The 19,960-nt window shown below is 41.2% G+C and overlaps 1 protein-coding gene across 1 annotated transcript in view; it reads left to right on the top strand.

The window, feature by feature from the left end:
- Window positions 1–19,960, top strand: part of LOC149222268 (beta-carotene isomerase D27) — a 177,535-nt gene that overhangs the window by 131,499 nt on the left and 26,076 nt on the right. The gene's annotated exons all lie outside the window — the stretch shown is intronic.

Below are 19,960 nucleotides of genomic sequence, written 5' to 3'. Positions count from 1 at the left end.
CGCCAACATGTGCTTTGATCTGATGAGAGATAGATTTGTTAGTCAAGGCGTTGCTGTGGAAACAATGTTGGTTACTATGATGCTATACAAGTGGGTTACCAATCTGATCCTTCTTATGATAAATTCTTCAGATTGAGAATGACCAAGTACCATTATGAATACCTCCCTAGTTAAGAGGGAGTGTTGAAGAAAGGGTAACTAGGTTGGGTATTCATAATGTCATGATCTTTGTAAATGATGAAATAAAAGGAATAAAATTATTTTTGTATGCCAAGCTGCATGGCTTTCATGAGCAAGAGGTTTATTTGTTAGTGGCTCCGATTGAGAGCCTTAGGATTTATTATTGAGTCAAAGAGTCAATGTCATGTATGAAGAGCTCTTCTTGAGCATATGTAAAATATATATGAGTCAACCTAGTGTCTAGAAAAGCCCTCCAAAAAGACAATCACAGTCCTCTTGATGTTGGCCTACAAAATGAATTAAAGAAGTCATGTCGGCTCACCTATGGAGACACATCCATTCAACATGACATGTCGGCTCATTTATGGAGGACAAACTACTATAAATACCCTACTGAGATTTTCGTATAAGTACAGTTCAGGATCTCGGATGTCTCTGAAATATTTGGTGGTAATTATAGTCTCAAGACCTCGCAAAAACTCAAAGATCTCTGTCCTTCAGATGGGTACCACAAAGATGAATTTTTCGGCCACCTCATAGTCTTAATGATTACAGTCCTCGGTGATCACAGTTTCGGCCTATCAATATAGTGATCTTTGAAGCAGGCTTACAGTCTCGGCGTACTTATGAAGAGAAGGATCTTAAAGAACACAATCATTGTCTCGACATACTAGACAATCTCGGCATATCTATGGTAATGAAGATCTCGGTGCAGGATGTAGCCACAGTGACACACTCTGTCTCAGCATACTTCTATATGTAGTCATGGTCTCGTATAGATATGGTCATGATCCTGATGGAGACATAGTTACAAGGAGAAGATCTTAGTAAAGGTGTAGCAATGGCATAGAAATAATGACCTCGGTGAAGTAGCACTGATGATGATGATCTCAGCGGTGACAAAGAAGAGGATTAGTGTCTTGGTTTTGGAGTGGCATAATAGGTCGAGGGTCATGGTCTTGGTATTCGTCAATTGGAATCTATATAAGAAGAGTTTATGCGGGTTTTCCTCTCAAAGAGTGAGAGGTTTTGGCCCTGGCAAAAAGCCAACATCTTGTGTTCTTGTCTCTTTTGTTGTGGTAACTATTTGATGAACTAAGAATACACACTCTAATAATATCAAGAGAATATTGTGCTAATAAGGAAAAGTTAAAAATCCCTCACAAATAGTTATCATGAAAAGAAGAATCTCATTAACTTAATTTGCCCTAGATTCTTCAACACTAGGTAGACCCATCAATTCATAGGTGTATGTGATGAGGTGGTCATGGAGTGGGAAAGACTTCAAGGAAGATGCCACAACCATAAGACCAACTGATGGAGGTCCAACATCTCTATGTAATGATGTAAGGAGGGAGAAATCGTGGAGGCATGAGTTACCCCTTTCTTTAGCCCGCTTTTTCAATCCCTCTAGTGTGCCTTTTTTATGTTTTATCTTTCTTTGGTGCATAGCTTAGGAGACCAAGATTTCTTTGTGCCTTTCCAAAAACCCTTATAAATGTAGTAGTTTTTACTCATCAGGGTTGCGACAGTCAAGTGTTCCTTTATTTTAGATGACACATTAAATGTTCGAGGAACTAGGTGATGGCTAAGAAGGGGGGTAGAGCTCATGCTATGATCTCTCCCACATGTTGAATAAGTCCTAGCCATCTATTGCATTTTACATTTTCCTTCTATTGTGGCATTATATGCTTTTATTGTTCTTTTAGCTGCATCAACTTCCAGGTTTTTGAGCCCTGACTCAAGGATGTGAATATAGGTTCTCAATCCCAATGACCAATGACAACCAACCCAAAAAATTGAGATGAATAACAAGGAACAATAGAAAGTGGTAAGTATGGATTAGCATAGACCTGCTTTGTTAATCAATGCCCCCTATTAATGCCCCTCCTAAACCATAAGGCCTTAGAGGAGGTCCCATTAGACTAGAGTCTAAGGCTAACCTCGTAGGTGAAGTGTGTAAACAAGGATGCAATTAGGAGTGGTCAATCATCTAGTTTTGCTTGTGATTAATATTAACATGCCCATAACATTAAACGAAAGTACATGATCACTAAAATGGTTAGACTAACTGTTAATAGATGACCTACCTTCCTTCAAGAATAATGTTAGATGGGCGAGACTCGAGAGCACTGACTAGAGAAATATGTGGAGAACTCTGACATAATGCTATCCGAAGACCATCGTAGTGTGAAAATTCGGAAACCCGAATCCTATTGCAGCAACTGGAAATAATTCTCCTAATTGTTAAATTATTTTTTAACAATTTATTTACTATTTGCTACAACAAATACTGAATCAATCATACTGCACCCTACACAAATAAAACTATCGTAGAAATAAATGTTGGAAGAAATTCTAGCACACACACATAAAACAACACATCTATTTTTGGACCAATGTCCTCGGAAAAACTAGTGCAATAGTGAGGGTTTATTTTATTATGTAGTAGTGAAATCTGAATACATCTATGGATTCTCAACTGGATATCGAAACAACAAGAAAATCTGAGTAAAATACTGAAGGGAATTACGCTTCTCCCACAGGCAATCTCTGGTTGGACTTTCCCTATCAAAAACTCGGCTTCCTGGAGCACTGCGTCAACTTTTGCGCTGCTCTGTGTATATGGTTGGACAAATTTCTCTAGATTGGGCTTAGATGAAGTCATTCTGCCTCTCGAAGCTAAGAAAATTGTCTCTCCGGCCCTCTGGAACTCCTTCCCAGCCTGTGGAATTGAGAACGAATTTTACTCCTCACCAAATCGATCTCCTTGACTGAAGCACTAATCCCTCAACGTTGCCTCTCTAGGATAATTTGACTCACTTGTTGATGCCTCCACGAATCTGGAAAATATTTTCTCTGTCTCACTGTCCCTGCCCCTCAATAACTGCTTCGATCTCACTGGCTCTCTCTCTGGAAATTGATTGTTGCTACTCTGGAAATCAATCTGCTCATGCAATTCAACTGCTGAAGTAATTTCTCTAACCCCCCTCGACTTCTTATAATCCTTTGTTGAGACTTCAACGACCAAGATTAGATCTTAATCGATGGCTAGGATTAACTTGAAGTCGATTCGTGTGAGTTTCTAGAACATTCACACCGTGACTTAATTAATTTTGATTAATTAGTCATATTCCCTAAGTTTGTGATCTGAAAATGGGGCTCTTAGGCTTCTTGTCTAGCTGACAAGAACCTCTCCCACTTCCAAAGCTTGAATTTTCCCAAGTCTATTTGATTAACCAATGTGGAATTAAGAAATGCTTGAAAATATGGGTGTATACTTGTATTTGTTTTAAACTGATTATGTGCTGTAAATTAATGTGCTGAAACTGATATATATAAATGCATATAACAGTAAATAAAGCAGCAGAGATAATGCAACAATAAAACACACACAAAAACAACAATATTAATTTGAAGTTCACCCACAACTCTTGGGCTACGTCTTTGTGAGCTCTTGTCAATTTGACTTGGCTCTCTAGGATTATGGTGTAAGTCTTTTTACAAGCTCTTGGCCCAACTCCTGCTGTTCGACACATAAACAGTGGGTTTAGACACCATTTTATCCCTTGGCTCTTGAAGCTCTGGCTCTTGGCTCTCTGGCTCTTGGTTTTGACTCTGGCTCTTTGGCTCTTGGTTCTGACTCTTTGGCTCCCGGCTCTTCAGCGCTGGCTTCTTTAGCTCTCTATTAGTTCACAAACCTCTTGGCTTTTCACTTGGTTTCCAAGTGACCCTGTAGGTTTCTCTTTTGCTTCTGCTTTGCGGTCTCAACACTGCCTGTTTGTGCTCGGCTTCAGCAACTCGGTCACCATCAACAATTTAGTAGCCCCTGCACAGTAGCTCTTTGGCTCTCTATCGCTCTGCTCTTTGGGCTCTCTGCTGCTACTACTTTCAGTATTCAGCAACAAACAATAACTTGGCCACCATTTAACAACCCAGTAGCCCTATGTCTTTGACATTCATGGCTTAAAAGCCAAATCGCGCTGCCTGTTGGTTTTTCTTTTCAGGCTCTGCAACTTTCGGCCATGTCTGCTTGAATCCCTTCTTTGGCGTTCAATAATCATTGCATAATGCACTCAAGGGAAGCGACCACCTGTTTCTGCAACAGGTGAGGGCAATTGGCGCTTGAATCCTTAGTAGAAGTACTATGAAAACATGGGAAATCCGCATAAAACCCAATATATCGGACTTCAAACTTTCATAACTGCGCCCTATTCTTCCATCGGGTCCACCTATTGGTCACTGTCGCGTATTGCAATGGCTCTTCCCATTTGTATTTCGTTATTTAACGAAATACGCGTAAATACATTGAAAAATGGCATTTGGCGGATTTCAAATGTTATACATTTTCATTCCCAAACCCTTTCGGGTCCGGTTTACTTCGCATCGTGCTTTTCCTTTGTATTTCGCTTAATAAGCGAGATATACGAAAATACATTAAAAATGCCTTTTCAGCGAACTTTAAAATATATAAGACCCAGTTTATATCGCTGTCGGGTCTGGCCATCAAATTGCCCATATACATATATATGTGGCCCCGCTCCATGTGTTGTGCCGACACGATACTGCGATGCGACAAGTCGTAATCGTAGATCGCACAACTCTGAGGCCTCTTTATATAATGGTCTATGCCAGCAACAATTGCGATCTCCGCTTGATCGGCCCATTGCAGATCGCCAAGTCACCATCCCTGTGGGTAAGTCCTTTTCCTTTGGATTTAAGCGATGTGATATTTTGGCAATCCCATGTCACGATGCCTTAAGACCTGAGGTTCCTCCTTTATATAGCCATCTACTGATGTGATATAAATGCATCTTAGACCAATCAGAGTGGGCCACGTGGCCCAATCCCAGCCTGCCATGTGTCAGCTGTGGATTGGCCCATGAGCCTATAATCAAATTTTCAATATAGTTCGAAATTTAATGAAATTGTCTCCTTTTCTAAGGACGTTGGGCAATTTTCATTTTACAATAACTCTTTTATCCGGAGTCCGTTTTTGCCCATTGAAGTTGCATTGAATTCAGAATGAGAAGATCTCTGCAATGAGACTATTTTTGAGAGCAACCTGAGACTTTCATTTTCTTCTGATTTACAAAGGATTTGTGCCATTTGGCACCTTTTACCTCTTGCATGAAATCTTTTAGACTTAGAGGTTTATCTAGGATCCATTTTTGGATCACGCCTTCCCACTAAAAGTGTTGAATAGTGTGCAACAAGAAATGCTAAATTTAAGAAGTGTTAAAAATAGAACTGCTAAAAATATCACTTCTAAAAATAACAGTTTGGCCACCTTGGGTGAGGTGAAACTGCTAAAAATAACATCTTCTAAAAATAGCATTTTTGAGTTCCTTCCTATTTATAGCAGTCCCTGGTCTATCTATAGGAAGTAAATTTGAATTTGGTCTTACCAGCGGTTTGGAATATTAATTAATCAATTCTCCATGAATTAATTAGTTAAGGAAAAACAAACTTGACGTCTTTGTGAGAACAAGCTAAAATTTCTCCACTGATTGGGGAATGTGTCCTTGATTTACTCCACTGATTGAGGAATTAAGGATGAGTTCTATATTGAGAGGATCAGTTGACTTAGTTTAACTTAGTCAAGTTCAGTTAGATTAATTTAACAAGTTGTTAAATTAATGAGATATAGTTTGTTGATGCTTGCATGCATGTGACAACTATTATTTTCAAATAACTGTGTATTCACTCATGGATAAATGATGCATATCAGTTCTGTCAGAGACCCAGTTGAGATCAGATGTGGGATAGTGTACTATCAGATGCTAGGATATTTCTAGTAAGTATTCCTTGCATGGGGAAGGAAGCTTCTTCCTTCTATGATTGCGTAGTTGGACCTGAGGTGACAGCAGGTATGATCAGGCCAATTTACATGTGTTTTGTAATTGGACTCCAATCAAAACTGCGCAAGGAAATAGGATCTTGGACCTGAGGTGCAACCTTTATATACAGGGCTAGGTATTCCATGAGCTTCATCATCAGAGTACAGAGAGAGTAGGATAGCTTTTGAGCTGATTCTTTTTGTATGTTGTTGAGGATTTCCACTTGATTGATAATACAGTGTCGGGGTTTTATGCTGGTGCTTTCCCTAGTGATATATTCTATGTTATGTGTGATTGATTCCTTCTTATCAGTTATATGTGTTCATGCTTGATGTTTCTCATGGTTGATTAGCTTCCGCAAAGTTTATGGTAGATGTAGATCTAGTATTATGCTTTAGTACATTGCATATATCAATTTGTTCTGTAGGTGTAATTTCTACATGATATCAGTGAGCTAGCTGATTTGTAGAGAAAATTCTACATGGTATCAAAGCAAAGGTGGTCAAGGAAGAATAGTATACAAGAAGGAATTCGAAGTTTATTATTCGGGATTAGATCTCAAGTTCTTGTCACATCTATTTCACCGATGGCGTTCTATGGTTTGAGGCCTGAGTATGCCCTTGGTGGCAACTCAAACTATATAGCTTGGAAGGATCGCATGGAGGCAGTATTGGAAGATAATGACCTTAAGGACTTCATTGATCAAGAAGTCCCTAAGCCTACTGATGCTATTCAACTGGCGGAATGGAAGAAGTGTGTGGCTAGAGCTAGGAGAATTCTCTTGGAGGGGGTGTGAGATCACATTGCCTCGAGCCTCCATGGGAAGGAGACTCCGTTTGCAATGTGGAAAACATTGAAAGATTTATATTGGAATAGCAGTGATCAGAGGAAGCTGGCACTGAAGGACAAACTTCGAAAGGTAAAGTGTGAAAAGGATGAGACAATCTCTATGTATCTGACTAAGCTCATCACATGCAGGGATGAGCTTGCAAGTGTAGGGGTCGTGACCGCTGATAATGATATGGTGAGTCTAGCACTTCTTGGCCTTCCTAAGAGCTGGCATAGCTACCAGGACTCGGTTAATGGAAGGGAGAAATTGCCAGATTGGGAACGACTATGGTCGGATTTGATGTAGTAGGAGATCAAACGGAGCACCAGAGACGATTCTTCATCCATGGAGGATGAGGAGAACTGTGCCTTAGCGAGTGGAGCAAAGAAGGGGAAGGAGAAGGTTTCTCTTTTCGAATCCAGTTCTTCCAATGGTGGGAAGAAGGCTAACAAATCAAAAGTACGATGCTTTCGTTGTCATGAGGTGGGCCATTATGCTGTAAATTGTCCACAGAGGAAATCCAAGAAGGGATCCGGGGAAGGATCTGAAGGTGAGGCACTTGCTTCACAATTTGAGTTTGATTTCACACTCTTCGCATGCATGGTTTCATCCATTGTGTGAAGTGGTTGGTTTCTTGACAGTGGAGCTTCTTTCCACATGACCGGTGACAAGAGTTTGTTTAGTACTTTGGAGCAGAAAGATCTCCAGACACTCATAGCGATGGGTAATGATGAGAAGTATAGTATCTCAGGTATAGGCACAGTTATTTTTCAGAGGGAGCATGGAGCTCGCCTTACCTTGACCGATGTCAAGTATGTACCAGGACTGAAGAGAAACTTGGTGTCGATCGTGATGCTGGAAGACAAAGGCTATGATGTAGTCTTCAGTAAGGGAAAGGTTTTCCTTAGACACATCATCACTAGACAGGTGAAGTAGATTGGTTCACGGGTCAAGAACCTGTATGCTCTTGAGGTTCAAGATGCATGCAAAGCCTTGAGCAACAAGGCAACTGATGGATACTTGGTGGTTGAGAGGGAGGGTATGTTACCTCTCAACATGTAGCGCTAGAAGAAGATTCTCAGACGATTGTGGAGGAGCCACGAGTGGTGCAGCAACTTCAGGAGGTTGTGGAGCAGCCATAACAGGGGAAGCTGAGTGGAGATCGAGTAGAGACATCTACTCATGCAAAGACCTCCAGTAGGGGGGAACTTCGAGCCAAGTGGGCAGAGGGATCACATGTAGCCATACCTATAGGTAGGAGGTGGGGCGATATAGAGTGATTGTCCCAAGGAGGAGGGGCAGGATCCTTGAGGTACCCAACCTCTTGGATGAGACCTTGCTACGGGAGCCCCGATGTGGAGTAGCAGGAACTGACTGATTGGGTAGAGATAGATGCGGATGGAGCGGCAGAGAGAGCTACAGTGCAGGGAATCCTAGGACAGCGCAGAGCATGCAAGCTGCAGCAATGCGAGAGGCACAAGTGTGTTGCACAGTGCAGGGTAGCACAGAGAAGGGTGCAACAGTGTGAGATGCATGGAGATGTTGCAGTAGCGCAGAGGTCAGAGAGGGAGCACTTGTCAGCAGCAGGTAGAGCTTCAGCATCATAGTATGTTTCTAGCCCAACAGAGTGGTTAGTTGGGAGTTATTTTTGTTCCAAGTGTTGCTGGATCAACTGCACTTGGTAGATGTGTTGCATGCAAAACATTCCAGAGTTACAGGATCGGGAGGAAGCCTTTCTTGTTGACAGGGAGTGTTGAAAAGTGTGCAACAAGAAATGCTAAATTTAGGAAGTGATAAAAATAGAACTGCTAAAAATAGCACTTCTAGAAATAGCAGTTTGGCCAATGAGCATTTTTGCCACCTTGGGTGAGAGGTGAAATTGCTAAAAACAACATCTTCTAAAAATAACATTTTTGGGTCCCTTCCTATTTATAGTAGTCCCTGGTCTATCGATAAGAAGTAAATTCAAATTTGGTCTTACCAGCAATTTGGAATATTAATTAATTAATTCTCCATGAGTTAATTAGTTAAGGAAAAGAAAACTTGAAGTCTTTGTGAGAACGTGCAATAATTTCTCCACTGATTGGGGAATGTGTCCTTGATTTACTCCACTGATTGAGGAATTAAGGATGAGTTCTATAGTGAGAGGATCAGTTGACTTAGTTTAACTTAGTCAAGTTCAGTTAGATTAATTTAATAAGTTGTTAAATTAATGAGATATAGTTTGTTGATGCTTGCATGCATGTGACAACTATTATTTTCAGATAACTGTGTATTCACTCATGGATAATTGATGCATGTCAGTTTTGTCAGAGACCCAGTTGAGATCAGATGTGGGACAGTGTACTATCAGATGCTAGGATATTTCTAGTAAGTATTCCTTGCATGGGGAAGGAAGCTTCTTCCTTCTATGACTACGTAGTTGGACTTGAGGTGACAACAGGTATGATCAGGCCAATTTACATGTGTTTTGAAATTGGACCCCAATCAAAGCTGCGCAAGGAAATAGGAGCTTGGACCTGAAATGCAGCCTTTATATATAGGGCTAGGTAGTCCATGAGCTTCATCATCAGAGTATAGAGAGAGTAGGATAACTTTTGAGCTGATTATTTTTGTATGTTGTTGAGGATTTCCACTTGATTGATAATACAATGTTGGGGTTTTATGTTGTTGCTTTCCCCAATGATATATTCTGTGTTATGTGTGATTGGTTCCTTCTTATCAGTTATATGTGTTCATGCTTGATGTTGCTCATGGTTGATTAGCTTCCGCAAAGTTTATGGTAGATGTAGATCTAGTATTATGCTTTAGTACATTGCATATATCATTTTGATCTGCAGGTGAAATTTCTACATGATATCAGTGAGCTAGTTGATTTGTAGAGAAAATTCTACAAAAAGAACTTTTGGTCTCCAAAACACTGATATACTGATCTGAACAGTAAATGAGAGTGACTCACCCTCTTCTTTTAGCCTCCCTATACTTGCCTTTGCATAGTGCCTTTGAACCAAAGTTTCTGACCACTTCCCTTTTCTGGATGGGCTGGTCTTCCTGAGAAGAATTGTCTTCCTCCTTGCTTTCTTGCAGAACTTCTACTGAAATGGTCATAGAAGGTAGTTTGAGATTCTTTGCCTTGATCATTGATCCAAGGTGGCTCAACAAATGTGAAGTACATCTGCTCCACAAAACTTTCATTTGTACCTGTTTGACAAGCTGCCAACAACAACTGTTAACAACAATAGGCATACAGACAATAACTGGATGGCCTAAACTCTTGCCTCCACAAAAGAAACAGATTTCAAATTTTGTGAATACCTCCATGTCTTACATCTGCATACAAATGATGGACAAGATAACGAACCCACAAAACATGCTTTTAAAAAAATGACCCTTCAAGTCAAGCATGTAGAAAAAGACCATTAGGACTCTTTTTCCAAAAGATGAAACTTTCATCATTATCTCCATTTGGAGACCAAGTTAACTTCTTTCAAGTCAACATGGCATCACATGCATGTCAAAGCAATCAACCCTGGAAGTTAACTACACATACATGTTCAAAAACAAGGAAATCATTGACATCCTTGTGTTCATGCATCTCAAGCTCATGCATGCATTTCATCCCTCAACTTTCACTTAAGCACACTGTACTTTCGAAGCTGAAATGAAATATAATACAGATGCATCAATAGACATGCAATCTTAATCGGATAAGAACTCTAATTGTTCCTTACCAATCCATTTCAAAGGTACTATCTTTGCCTGAACATCAGCATCAACATGTAAATCATTTTGAGACACATTGTTCATGGAATCTTCACTTCCATTTCTGCCATCTTCTCTTTCCACTTTCTTCAACTTTGGTGGAAGCATTGTTGGATTCAGTGTCCAGCACTTTGTAGCAAGATGTCCTTGCTTATGGCAGTAAGTGCACTGCATGTGCATCTTCTTGATAGCATGATTTTCCTTGTCCAATGGACCTTTGGCTTCTTGCTTATTTTCCTTCTTCTGCTTCTTCTATGCAGCCATTCTCTTCCAACGTCTAGAAACATCATGGTTATCCAAACCAAAAAAGGAACATGCAACTCTTTCTCCATACTTATGTGGAAATTTATCATGCTTTGCAAAATCAAAAGGAATATAATTAGAACCAGATTTATACCTGCCTCTTTCACCTTTATTGTCTTCATGAAGAGGTGAAGCAAATGAAGAAGTGGCTCCCTTTGGAACACCATCAAACTCTTCAAGGCTGTTAGAGTCTCCCCAACTCTCTGGTTCAAGTGTGTGCTTCTGAGCACCTGCATCCTGCAATTGATGTTTCAAGCTATTGTATTCCTCTTGGATACAACCTTCACACTTTTGAGGTAGAGGACATGAAATGAAACTCCTTCTTGGCACTATTTCAATGGCTTTCATGGCAACTTTGGAATTCTCTCCATAAGACTGTCCATAGCCAAGACACAAATATTTATGCCTTTCCTCAACCACTATTGGTTCAACAATACCTTGTGCATGCTTTCCCAAGCCCTTTCCTTCATAGCCCATCCTGGACATTAGCTTGGAACTTATGCCTTTAGTATGTTTCTCAAAAGAACCAATACAAGCATTCTCAGAAGAATTTGAAGACAAACTAGAATGGCTTACCTCTTTTTCAAGCTGATACTTGACTAAGCCTTCTTGGGCAACAAAGCACTGTGTTTCCAACTCATGCATCCTCTTTAGGTTCATATTTGCAATATGAAGTTGCCTCTCCATTTCCTGCAATTTGTCAGAAAGCAACTGCTTCTCTTCCTTCACGGAATTCAGTTGCTTTCTAAGAATGCTGCTCTTCCTTCCATCCTCATACATTTCTTTCACCATATCCATCATGGTGGACAATTCTTGCTTCATATCTTCAGCAAAGAGTCTTGTGAAGAGAGAAGAATTTGAGGACCCACTTGTAGAAGTTGTCATTATGCCAATGAACAAAAAAACTTCAACAAGATAAATAAAGAACTTATTTAAGCAACCTCTTGCAACAAACCTCTTGTGCTTTGGATTGCTTTGAGGTCCTTTGGGATAGAAGAATGCCTTCATCCCTTCTTCCTTTTGTCCTTCCTGGACTGAGCTTTCCCTTTACCTCTGCAACCTCAGCAATTAGTTAGTCTGCAAAACAAGCATACAATCAGCCTCTTGTTGTTCAAACACCTTTCAGAGAAGCAGTCTTTGCTCTGTCAATCAAGCATTCTGATATAATCCTTCCTTGAAAGTGTGGTTAACCAATCTTAAGCTCTGATACCACCTGATCTGAAAATGGGGCTCTTAGGCTTCTTGTCTAGCTTACAAGAACCTCTCTGGGATTATGGTGTAAGTCTTTTTACAAGCTCTTGGCCCAACTCCTGCTGTTCTACACATAAACAGTGGGTTCAGACACCATTTTATCCCTTGGCTTTTGAAGCTCTGGCTCTTGGCTCTCTGGCTCTTGGCTCCGACTCTGGCTCTTTGGCTCTTGGTTCTGGCTCTTGGCTCTGACTCTTTGGCTCCCAGCTCTTCAGCTCTGGCTTCTTTGGCTCTCTATCAGTTCACATCCCTCTTGGCTTTTCACTTGGTTTCCAAGTGACCCCGTAGGCTGCTCTTTTGCTTCTGCGCTGTTGTCTTAGCGTTACCTGTTTGTGCTCGACTTCAGCAACTCGGCCACCATCAACAATTTAGTAGCCCCTGCATAGTAGCTCTTTGGCTCTCTATCGCTCTGCTCTCTCGGCTCTCTGCTGCTACTACTTTCGGCATTCAGCAGCAAACAATAACTTGGCCACTGTTCAACAACCCAACAACCCTGTGTCTTTGACATTCATGGCTTAAATGCCAAATCGCGTTGCCTGTTGGTTTTCCCTTTCGGGCTCTGCAACTTCCGGCCATGTCTACTTGAATCCCTTCTTTGGCGTTCAATAATCATTGCATAACGCACTCAGGGGAAGCGACCACCTGTTTCTGCAATGGGTGAGGGCAATCGACGCTTGAATCCTTAGTAACAGTCGTTCTCTGTTTACATAGAGAACGCTGTGAAAACATGGGAAATCCGCATAAAACACAATATATCAGACTTCAAACTTTCATAACTGCACCCTATTCTCCCATTGGGTCCGCCTATTGGTCGCTGTCACTTATCGCAATGGCTCTGTCCCTTTGTATTTTGTTATTTAATGAAATACGCATAAATACATTGAAAAATGGCATTTGGTGGATTTCAAATGTTATACATTTTCATTCCCGAACCCTTTCGGGTCCGGTTTACATCGCATCGCGCTTCCCCTTTGTATTTCGCTTAATAAGCGAGATATACAAAAATGCATTAAAAATGCCTTTTCAGCGGACTTTAAAATATATAAAACCCGGTTTATATCGTCGTCGGGTCCGGCCATCGGATCGCCCGTATACATATATATGTGGCCCCACTCCATGTGTTGTGCCGACGCGATACTGCGATGCGACAAGTCGCAATCGTAGATTGCACAAGTCTGAGGCCTCTTTATATAATGGTCTATGCCAGCGCCGATTGCGATCTTTGCTTGATCGGCCCATCACACATCGACAAGTCACCGTGCCTGTGAGAAAGTCATTTTCCTTTGGATTTAAGCGATGCGATATTTCGGCAATCGCATGTCACGATGCCTTAAGACTTGAGGTTCCTCCTTTATATAGCCATTCGTCAATGCGTATCAATGCTTCTTAGACCAATTAGAGTGGGCCACGTGGCCCAATCCCAACCTGCCATGTGTCAGCTGTGGATTGGCCCATAACCCTATAGTCAAATTTTCAATATAGTTCGAAATTTAATGAAATTGCCTCCTTTTCTAAGGACACTCGGCAATTTTCATTTTACAATAACTCCATCCGGAGTCCATTTTCGCCCATTCAAGTTGCGTTGGATTCAGAATGAGAAGATCTCTGCAATGAGACTATTTATGAGAGCAGCCTATGACTTTCATTTTCCTCTGATTTACAAAGGATTTGTGCCATTTGGCACCTTTTACCTCTTGCATGAAGTCTTTTAGACTTAAAGGTTTATCCAGGATCCATTTTTGGATCAGTTTGGACTTTGAAAATATTTAAAAACTGTCTAATAATCTAATTAAGTCATTTCGAATGTTCCATCGAGTTTCTGGGACGGGGAAATGCGGGAGCGGGGATACGCACAAGGGGGGTGTATATAAGCAACCCCAAAATTTAGGGAAATTTCAAGGAAACAGGGGGGCATCAGAGTCATAAAATTATAAAACTATTAAAAATTTAATATATAAAAATAAAAAATAAAATCCCAACAATATGTCAATAGCTAAATTAATAGTAAATCTTAATAATTATGAAATGTACATCTAAATATGATCATCGTTTCGTATTAGACTATTATGAATCAGAATTATCAATTGACATTTCTGCAGTCATCAATGTAAAATTGTAAATCTAAAAGTAAATTACTAAATTGAATCCATCATTTGAGATTATGCAATGTTCCATCTAAATTCATCATTTGACAATGGGCATTAATATTATGCAAGATACATCTAAATTAAATTAATCATTTGACTGTTGAAATTACACAATGTATATTGAAAGTAAATTCATCATATGATAATGACATTACGCTGAAGTTTAAAATAGCCACAACACACTAAACTAAAAGTAAACATAGAAAGCAGTGAAAATACTAGTAAATTTCTCAAAAGTACTAAATAATAAATCGCAACTCCAATCCGGTTGCTCCAAGTCACAAAATGAAAATCGCGGCTCCAATCCGGCAGCTCCAAGTCATAAAATCAAAATCGTAGCTCCAAATGTCTCAGGCCCCTGATTGGTGGTAAATCTAAATCATAGAAAATTGAAAATGGAAAATGTCGAGTGGCAACAACAAGAAAATCTTGGGTGGCAAGGTAAAATGTCGAGCAATAGTAGAAGGAAAATGTTGGGTGGAAAGGTAAGATCGCAGAGTTAATGAGAAATGTGAGTGATTAGTTTTAAAGTTTTAATTTATCCTTTAGTTTTAATTTTTTTTTTTATATTAAAATTTGTAATTTTTATGTTTTTAATTGTTATTAGCAAAAAAATTTGGGGGGACGTTTTAATATTTTATGTTTTTAATTGTTGTTAACAAAAAAAATTGGGGGGACACTTTTCATCACTAGAAAAAAAGTCCCCTTCAAGTTTCCCTGAGTTTCTCCAAAAAAGGGGACGTGGGAAAACGTTTCCCCAAGAGTTTCCCTGTTTGAGGAGCGTGGGGAAGGGAGGAAGCATTTGCCCCACCCTGGGGGGCACGTCCCCATGGAACACTGGTCATTTCTAGGCGGAATTTCCATAAGCCATTTCTAGGATCTCATGTATTCTAGCCTCTCCACAAAATTTCAAGGCTAGAAAACATTCGATGCTACAAAAACTAACACTCCCTCTTAGAGAGGAATGTGTTGTAGTGCTCTACTGCACATCCTGTGATGACACCCTATCTTTGCATCATCTCTTGTCACGCTGCTAATGTCTAGCTGTTGCTGCCCACCAACTACTGCCAACTTTGATATGTGCTGCTACTGAACCTGCTGAATTGCTGCCAACACTGCATCTACACTGCAACTCCCTCTTCATCTATTGTTGCTACAACTGCAACATCTACAACTGAAAAGCTTCCTAAATACTAAATCAACTGTGATTAGTATGATGCATCTATCTCCCGAGTTCTGATTGCTGCCAGTATCTATGCTATCATTGAGGCATCTACACTGCTACTGACTCTGCACTGTGCCAACCGCACTGCTACCAACCGTACATTGCATTGCCTAACATCTGACTGCAACTAGACTGAATCTGTCACTTTGGCATCTGACTGCATCAACTGCCACTGATCCATTCTGCTACTGAACACTGTGGGCTCCCATAGCAAGGTACTGATCCAAGAGGTGGACCTCCTATGGGATCATGCACATCTGTAGCACTCTGGTGCTAAAGCACCAAGTCACCCCACTTCACTCTTGGGGGTATGTCAGCAAACATGGCGAGTCTTCCTCCAGCTTGGAGGAAAGCTTGTTGATCTCCGCAGAAGTTGCTTGTTGGTCCTGCTTCTCTTCCTTGTCCTTCTTCTTGAGAGGACACTGGGTATTGTAGCGACCAAGCTCACCACACATGAAGCACTTGACCTTTGACAGGTCCTTCTTCTTTCTCTGCTCCCCTTGTCCTTAACTGGGACCCTTCGATGCGAAGGTCACATTCTCCTCCTTCTTCACCTGCTTTTGTCCACTGTTGTTGCCACTAATGGAGCTCACCTCAATTCCTCCCGCTGCAAGTCAACCCACATCCTTGTTGTAATTTCTAAGTCTAATTGTTAGAAAGTCTTCATGTACTTTTCTGATTTATTTCTTCCTACTTGTTATGATTAATTAACAAGTTATTCACCATGTAAATCTCGAAAATAAATACAAGTACATGCTCAACACATTACAGATCATCAACTGAAGGAAATAAAACAAGCACACAAGTGACACCGTTATTTTTGGACCAATGACCCCAGAAAAACCCAATGCGGGAAACCAGTGCAGCTATCTGAGGGTTTTATTATTATGCAAATTCTGAATACAATTTGGGTGCCAAAACCGGCTCACCCAACAAAGAATAATCTCGGCAGTAGTACCCCTCTACTCGGAAGCAGATATTCTGGCTGAAACCTGGGATAAACACTCCGACAACTCCCAGCTCCAATCTGCCCCATGAAAACCCCAGCGTCAGCCTCTAGGGACTGCGTCAGCCCTTTCTGGCCCAGTGTCACCCTAACTCGCCTTGCGTCAGCCTCTGGAGGCACTGCGTCAGCCCTTAAAGCCTCTGCATCACCCACGCTGGCTGTTTGAGACACTGCGCAACTCTTGGCTGCCTCTGCTTGAGCCTTGGATGGCTCTGCGTGAACCTCTGGCTGGCTCTGCATCCCTCTCTCTTAGCTTCTACACTGATCCTCCTGGTACTATATCTGCCTTTCTGCTTCTGTATTCACTGCCCCTCAGCTGCAATTCTGATCACGCTTTCGACTTTCTCACCAAACCCTACCCTAGAAAATCGAAATCTTGATCAACTCAGTGTCTTCTTTAAGTGACCCTAAAGCCTCCTTTTATACTTTTCACGTTGACAATTCAACGACCGAGACTAAGTCCCTAATCAATGATTAATATTAACTCTGGCTTGATCCATGAATTTTGGACCCTTCTAACACAGTTTTATATCAATTCACATTAATATTTTATTTTCCCTAAGTTTAGACTTAGGGACTCCATTAAAAAGATTAATTATTTTAATATCTCCCAAACTGTCTAGAATCCGCCCAAACCATTTCTGGGTATTGGAGACCTCATGTGCTTTAGCCTCTCCACCAATTTTCGTAGCTAGAGCACATCCAATGCTACCCCAAATCAACACTCCCTCTTAGCAAGGATTGTGCTTTAGTAATACTCCTGACTGAGTATCACCTTGATCATCCGACATCGATCCTTATGCTAATGCTAGGCCTGCTGCTGAACATCCTTTGAAGCTATCGTATCATGTACTGCTACCCATGGCCTTGCCACTGCCACTGTTGCATCTGTAAAGCAACTCCCTCTACATCTGTGCTGCTACCCATTGCTCTACCACTGCCACTGCTGCATCTGCATTGCAATCCCTCTTATCATGCTGCATCGTGTTGCCCATAGCACTACCATTGCTAACTACTGCACTGCAACTCAGTTACTAAGAAGTAAGTAACTGATCTCCGAACTCTGACATCTCTGTTAAGCTAGAGACACCCTCAATGCTGAAACTCCCTCTGCCGCTGACAAGTGCTCAATCTCTGACCTCTGCACTGCTGCAACAATGCTATGCATCTCACACCACTGCCTTACGCTGTCTCGGGAATGCTGCACTGTAGCTCCCTCTAACGCTCCATCTGCATCCATCTCTAATGACATCCGTCAGTACTGCTACTCCCTTCGGGGCTCCCGTAGCAAGGTATAATCCAAGAGGCTGTGTACCTCAAGGATCCTGCCCCTCATCGCCTGTAATCCATCTAACTACAGCTAGATGTCTCCCCATTTCCTCTCAAGTGGCGTGTGAGCACTCATGGCACAGTCATCATCTGTCTCCACTTCCTTCTTTGCCCTTGCTAGCGCAGCCTTGGCCTCACAAGCCTCTCCCTTGCTTTTCTTCCTCGGACACTGGCTCGCATAGTGACCCAGTTCCCCACAGTTGAAGCATTTCACCTTGGAGAGTTCCTTCTTCTTCCGTTTCTCCTGCTTTCCCTCAGATGCTAGGTGTTATAGACATTTTTGTGCCTTGCATCACTGAGCATGAAATGTCAATAATCAAGGGATCCAAAGTCCCTAAACATGTTGTTCCTACCCCTAGAGGAACAAGGCCAAGTAACCACAGCAATTCACAAAAGTTCTCCACCTGAAAACACTCAAAAACAAAGCAATTCTGGATCATGTCAACTGCTCCACTGAGCATCTGCATTGAATGTCAACTGCTCCACTGTCTACCTGTGTTGAATGTCAACTGCAAAGAAGGCTACCTGCGCTGAGCGAGTTTGGACAAGTGGCAGAGTCATTCCTCAAGGTGTCAATGCCCAGGAAGCTTCCAAAATGACACTTGGATCAGGGAATTCGACTGGTGATGAGTAAGAGGTTCCAAATCTCCAAGTGGAAGCAAGAACCTCCAAGTGGACTCAAGAACTGAAGTGGGAGAGGACACTAGTCAGTCTCAGACCAGCCTCAAGCTGACTCATCTTTTCTCCAAAACTCCTATATATAGATCTCTCTCATGAGGTCTAGGGGGGCTGGAATTTGGTATTTGCAAAGAATTGCTGTTGGTTTGTGGCTAGAAATATTGGGTGTGTTATGCTTTGAAAGGAGCTGAAGAGGGAATTCCATTCTGCTGGGAAGGAGATGCTGGGTTGGAGCCCTATGGGTTGTATCTCTTCCTGAACCCTGTTACTTTCAATAAAGCTATCTTGATTCTTTCCTATATGCTGGTGTACTTTGTATGATTTCATTGGTATATTTGATTTACTTCTAATCCTGAATCATTTATGAATATGTATATTTGCCTTTGTATTGTGTTCTTCTCTTGTTGCAAGTAGTTGTTCTCTTGTCACAGGTAGCTGTTCTCTTGTGATCTCGTGGGATTCAAGTAGCTGTTCTCTTGATCAAGCGAGGAGGCAAGTAGCTGTGGACACACAAAGAGAAGAGGATCTAGTTCGAGGGACAACCGGAAGATAACGGTAAGTCTGCCGATCTCCTCTCTTTCATATTTCATAAAGGAAGAAATCATGATAGCTGTATTCGTTTGTTGCTAAGGCGCTGTCACACCTTAGGTGGATAGGATCGTCCTAAATAGGCATTTTTCCCCACAACAAATTGGCGACTCCACTGGGGAAGAACTTGTTTATTCATTTCATTTGTGTTTTCGTCATTTGTTTACTTCATAGACTTGACAGCAACTCTTGAACTACATCTTTCCCGGATGCAAAGTAAAAGTTGCTACTTTGATCCAGTATGTTGGACTTGTCTATGATTTAAACTAGATCCACAAATGATTTGATAGATCCTTGTGATAGTCTTTAGTACCCTATCAAAGCATCCCTCTGTTTATACCTTGCTTGTGTTTCTGATTTGGCCTGAAACAGTTGATTTTTGAGCATTTTGTGACCCAGAAACCAAGGGAAACGAGAGTTTCTCTCTTCAGCGCAGGCACTGTGAAGGCAGTCTGCATTTCAACGCAGGTCCCGAAGGGGCTACCTGCGCTGAACCAGTGTGACCTTGTGCAGCTGGGGTTCTTTGTCCTTTTTTGCCCTGTTTTGATCTCTGTTTTTGCAGCCTTTAACCAAGTATAGGTGCTGGTCTGATAACCCTTTTCTTTGCCTGAATTCCGCCCCAATTTTTGTACAAAAAGATTGTGAATGTTTTTATGTGTTTGTGGCGTCATTTACAGTCTTCCTTTGCATGAGTAAAGTGGTCTTTCTGTAGCCTTTGATTCAGATCTGATTGAAAGTGATCTTAGAAGAGAGCTCATTGGCTGTTTGTTCAGATTGATTATAGTTTTACTTTTGCTTATTGGTTTGAATATGTTTTTTTCA

The sequence above is a fragment of the Pinus tabuliformis genome, chromosome Q, assembly GCF_031772625.1.
Source record: "Pinus tabuliformis cultivar Carrire ecotype Pingquan chromosome Q, CPIR1, whole genome shotgun sequence".
Classification (NCBI taxonomy): Eukaryota; Viridiplantae; Streptophyta; class Pinopsida; order Pinales; family Pinaceae; genus Pinus; species Pinus tabuliformis.
Note: the sequence above shows the minus strand (reverse complement) of the source record. Positions and strands in the feature narration are given on the sequence as shown.